This window comes from Dermacentor silvarum, chromosome 3 (genome assembly GCF_013339745.2).
Source record: "Dermacentor silvarum isolate Dsil-2018 chromosome 3, BIME_Dsil_1.4, whole genome shotgun sequence".
Lineage (NCBI taxonomy): Eukaryota > Metazoa > Arthropoda > Arachnida > Ixodida > Ixodidae > Dermacentor > Dermacentor silvarum.
This window is the reverse complement of record NC_051156.1, coordinates 81,676,554-81,682,553: the sequence shown is the minus strand read 5'-3', so window position 1 is coordinate 81,682,553 and position 6,000 is coordinate 81,676,554.

The window sequence follows — 6,000 nt, the reverse complement described above, 5'->3', positions numbered from 1 at the left end:
GTGCCCCGGACTGGCGTTCGGCTTCCTTCAGGGGTGATACGCTTGGGAAAGAAGCCTGCGCCCTGGATTCCCGTCGAAACCCTCGTTAGCACGGGATCGGTGTATGCTTCGTCTTACTAAGCTGCCTTTCCCACGTTGTGTGTAACAGCGAATGAAGCTTATGTAGTGTTATCAAGCGCGCCTACTGAGGTATAGCATGAGCAGCACGGCTTGCACGTGTCGCATTCTCGCTTATGAAGGCCGGTCATGTGACCATTTCTGTTGACCCAAAAACTTGTAACACCGAGCAATAAACGTTTTTTGGTTCTGCCTCTACCTGCCAGCTAGGCGGCGTCGACGAGAATGGGACAGTGGTACGATGACAGCGAGGCCACCCGAGTTCGACGACACGATCAGTAGCTGGAGCACGTACCGTATTCGTTTGGAGGCCTTTTTCGAGGGTCACGCCATCACAGATGAAGGAAAATGGCGTGCGCTGCTGGTGTCGGCACTGAGTGACAACGTTCTTCACGTGCTTCAAGGGCAATGCCAGTCGGAATCGGTGAGCAGCCTGAGCTCTAGGCTTGGTTGATCACCAAGCCTAGAAAAATATTATTGCTTGGCCGATGAAGCTAAGCTCTTAAAATCAAGCTTTAACTTATTTGGTGCTGATAAGTTATCTTAGGACCTGCATGTTTTCTAATTTAAGTACACTCCCCGTATGCTGCCTATGAAGTGCGCAATTGCCCATTAAACCATCAGTTGTCTTTTGGAAAAAGAGTTTGTCTTTAAAATTTCCCCGCGACTTCTCGGCGGTACAATCCTCTACCAACGTACCAAACGTTGGAAATAAGTTTTAATACCGAATTGGTTGCGTCATAATTGACATTTCTCTACAGGAACACTTCTCCTGAAGCATTCTTTGCCACTGATACTGTCTGAACAGTAACATTAGCAACAATGATATTAGGTCAGTCAGACCGGGCAAAACGTAGACGTTGAATATTATACCCGGGGAATCACGCAACTACTAAATGAAAGGCATCGTCAGTACCACAATCTACATAGTGATGCTTTAGGCACGTATTGCTAAAACGCGTGAGCGGCAGTACAATTAATAATAGCCGATGAAAACCTACCACCGGCGGTAGCCCTAAGAATATCACATGAGGAGTCAATCCTAGTAAGACTAAAATCACTTCCAAACGAAACATGTTTACTTTTATACTCTCCAAAAATTCATACGATACAAGGGTCGGCAGATAGTACGACCCAACCAGTACACGTTTCCCATTTGCTAAATTGCTAGCCTCAGCTTACAAAACACTAACTCCGAATCCAAAGCTGAGCATTCAAAGTGAATGCAAGGTATGCTACCGCTGACAAGAATGAAAACGCCGCCATAGTGAGAATTACGGCCGCGTCGGAAACAGTGATACCTCGCCGGAAATTTTCAGAATCAAATAAAGAAAACCCTGGCAATGATTCCATAATATAAAGCTTGTGGGCTGGGCGAAACGTTATAAGAAGGTGAATTTCATCAACTTCATTCTTTATACTCCTGCAATTACACAAGAAAACACTAAGCGGCTCTCACCGCTGTACAAATGGCTTTATTGCAATACTTTATCGAAGTCGCCTCTTCAATCAATAAAGCGTGTCATGCTTCATGATAAGGATCCCGTGTTCTTGCCTGTTGTGCTTCGTGAATTCTCAGAGCTTCCTTCTTTCTTCGCAAGACCATTACTGGCGTTTGTTCCAATGCATGCAAAAATTTGCTTTGTTACACGACGGTGGAGGCTTGGGCTAGTCGGTAAATACTCGGTAGGGAAACAGCGCAAAAACACACGACAAGACAAGAAGAGAGACACACACCAGCACTGTTTGTTACGATTTGCTACTCTAATTTCGCTCAAAAAGAACTACGGTCGCCATAAAATTACTGCGAACTAAGCGATAGTTTTCATTAACGTATATTTTTCCGGTTTGGATGTTCCCCGATAAACCTCTGTGATGGTTATTTTGCATTTTGTGATGTTAGACATCTCTAGTGCTCCAATTCTCGCTAACTTGAATGGAGCATTCTTTGAGCTCCTGCACAGGCTTATGTAAAATAAATGTGTGCGTTGCAGAAGTGTTGCGTAGGCCTGTACATACGGCAAAACATTTTATGAAAAAACTGCTTGTCGTTCACCGTGTGCTGAAAGGATCGATATTTCTCATCCACTGAAGAGGAGCATACTTGTGGAAAGAGTTTCTGTAAGCAAAGCCACGCCGGGCGCTTTAAACTGTGTGATGTGAAAACGGCTCAAAAGCGTTCAAGAATTAATGCGGGAATAGGACTTGCCTTGATGGCTGGATGCTGAAAGTCATAAATACAATGAAGCTGCTTGTTGGAAAAAGATGCACATTTTCATGGTGAGAGTTAGCAAAAACTTTTCCTGTTCTCTTTTTTTATGCTCTTACATGTTGCTTCGTATCGTGATGCGCCTGTGGCGCTGAGAGCGTGGATTGAGGAGTGCTCTGTTATAGCGTAGTTTCCCATTTGGTTCATCCACACGCACGTGGTCTTTAATTCGTCATGATGCCCATACCACTTCCTTGAGATAGTCAAGTGGGACCCCTCCTGCGAGCAAGATCTCTTACTGAAAAGGTGGAATCGCTGACCGATCGAGAGGGGACGTGTCCAAGTCTTCCCTCACCTGGAAAACCTGCGTATTTCATGTGTCACTTCCAGGCAATGTTTCGCTTTCTCTATTCTGCATAGTATTTTTACACACTCTACTTGTTTTCTTCGTGGCCTGCTCTAAATAACAAAAACAATTGTTCGCTCACTCTTTGTTTCGCAAGCAACTTCCGCCAAGGCAACAATCAGCAAAGCAGAGCAGCTAGAAAGCTTCATTGTTCTGTTTTATATGTCAAAATATACAAATCTGAAAAGAACATGGAAACAATCATGAGTGCGCGTTCCGAAAAAAAATTACTGAACGGGCGTGTAGCCCAGGTATGGACCGCCTTGTTTACAGAGCTAAAAATTTTTAAATGGTATTATTGAAAAGCACAACTTCGCGGTTATCTTCCATTTATCTGCCCGACAGTTTCTGTCGGCGGACCGGCCTTTTTCAGGGCCAAAGAAAAATCTTTCAACACAATCTCTTCATATAGTTAGGTAGACTAAAAGAAATAAGAAAGAAAAGAAAGAAGGAAGAAAACACGAACAAAAAACAAAGTGTGGGAGAGAGCCGGGGGCTAAAGAGATGACTTGTTTGTAGCAGGGTTATTAATCGTGCATTCGCGGAGTCACGTCCCTCATCATTGGCAGCGTTAGGTCCTTGACACGTTCCCCAAGACGAGCGTCATGTGGTCAGGAAGTGAGAAACGTAAGAGAAGGAATTCGGTACGTGGACTAATATATGGCAGACGAACTCGAAAACAATTTTGTGGTGTTCTGTTTAAACAACGGCGTTGCAACATAACAAAAATCTGTAAGAAGAAAAATTAAAGAATCACAAAAAAAGAAAATAATAATAATATTTAAAAAAAGGAGGGATGGAACGAGGCAAGGAGCAGAGTCAGCTCCGAGGAGTTCCAGGACGTGATCGTGCAAAAAGTAAAGACGGACGAAAAATAGAAAAAATAATGTAGCGCGAAAGAAAAACAGTACATGTAATAATCCGACGAAATGAGAATGCAAAGAAAAAGAAGGCGCAGTATTGTTACCATATTGAAAAATGGTAAGAGACATTCACCAGATAACTACCGGCCAATCTCACTAACATGTATTTGTTGTAAAATGCTCGAGCACATTATTGCCTCTCACATATACAACCATCTCGAATCGAACCACCGTCTCTTCACTAATCAACACGGATTCAGGAAAGACAAATCATGTGAGAACCAGCTTTTAGAATTTACATCTGAACTGCATTTTGACATGGACCGTAATATAGAGATCGATAGCATATTTCTAGACTTTTCGAAGGCGTTCGAACGTGTAGGGCACTGGCGCCTGATTTGAAGGTTAACTGCACTGCAATTATATTCACAGATACTATCTTGGCTTCGGAACTTCCTCTCTAACCGTCAACAGTTGACAATAGTTAACAATATTTCCTCGCCTCTTTGCTATGTTACTTCCGGCGTACCTCAAGGTAGCGTTCTTGGGCCACTACTATTCCTGATAAACATTAATGATCGTGCTAATAGTTTAGCAACACGCGTGCGGTTGTTCGCAGACGATTGCATTGTCTAGCGCCCTATAACAAGCCCCCATGACCATCTCCTTCTACAAAACGATTTTTGATTGGTGCAACACTTCGTCAATGACCCTAAATTCATTTAAATGTACGTAATGTCATCTCTTTTACTCGCTACTTTCTCTTATCACATAAATAACAATCCGATTTCCCAGGCCACTCCATACAAGTACTTGGGGAATTAATTTAGTGCCAAACCTTTCCTGGAACCATCACATTACTACCATATGGGCTAATGCTTTAACTCATTAGGGTACTTACGTAGAATCCTGCGCAAATCACCCTCCAACATCCGTAAGCTAGCTTTCCAGACGTTGGATCGCCCCAGATCGAATTAGCTTCTCCTGGTCACCCTACCATAAGAACCTAACGAGCGTATTAAAATGTGTCCAAAATACGGCCGCAAGGTTTATCTCTCATAACTATAGATACAATTGTAGTATTTCGCCAATAAAAGTGGATATTCCACTTCCACCCCTCAGTATCCGTCGCGACTTCGCTCTCTTATCTCTGCTTCATAAGTACGTTCATGTGGATAGGAAATCTTCCTTGAGGCTTGAATTTGCACCTTGCACATCACGCAGGCTACATAATCACCTCAGCTTCACAAGCATATGCGGAAACACTCACGCATTCAATTGGTTGGCGCTTCCCCGTGCTATTCGATTATGGAAAGCCCTTCCTGAATCTATCGTGTCCGAAAAAAATCCTGACAAATTTCCCCAGCTCAGAATCTCACATTTTATTGCGTAATCTCGACAAAAATGCCTGTCCCCTTCTTCTTATGTATCCTCATGATATGCCTTTTGTTAGCTATCTAGTTTATGGGATCACTTTGCTCTTTTTCTTGGATTACTGTGTTTCTTTTTTTGTCTGATTAAAACGTGACAGTCCAATATATTTTCTTATGCAATACTGATGTAACCCTTCCGTTTATCGGTGCATTGTTATTTTGTGTTGTGGTTGCTATGTTTGCATTTTTATCGAATTTCCTATTCGCCTAGTCAGTATGGTTTCCGGCCCGGCAAAGGCACTCAAATCCTTCTGGATGATTTCTCTGATCAGTTGAATGTAGCTTTCGATAATAATATAGTTGCTTGTGCGCTCCTTCTTGATTCTAGCAAGGCTTTTGATAGTGTTCACCATGGTCTGCTGTTAAATAAGCCTTTTTTGTTAGGATTTCGGGGTGCTTTCTGGTCGTTGTTAGCTAATTTCTTTCGGGATAGGCGTCAGGTCGTTTCAGTTGGTCAAGTTCATAGCGGCTTCTCCATTATTAATGCTGGAGTTCCGCAGGGATCTATACTCAGCCCATTATTATTTAATATCTTTGGAAATGACCTGTGTAGCATGATACCTGTTTCTCTTTATCAATACGCCGATGACACGATGATCGTAACTTCTCCCAACAGCTACTATGAAGCAATTGCTTCTTTACAGTCTGCTGCCACAAAAGCTATGGACTGGTTTAGAGATAACATAATAAATATATATGTATCCAACACGCAATTAATCTCCTTCCATAATCCTTTGAGGAAGGTAACGCTTGATTATCCTCTTGTTTTGCATTGTTCAGATTGTTTATCTTGTTCTTGTAGACCATTACAGTATTGATCTGTTGTAAAGTATCTTGGTTTATATCTTGATAGCGACCTTTCTTGGAACAGCCACCTTGCCTATGCTTGCAAAAAATCTTCACACCGTATCATGTCTATTGTACAATATAAGATATTACATGCCCTTATCGGTAAGCAAAACAATAACACAC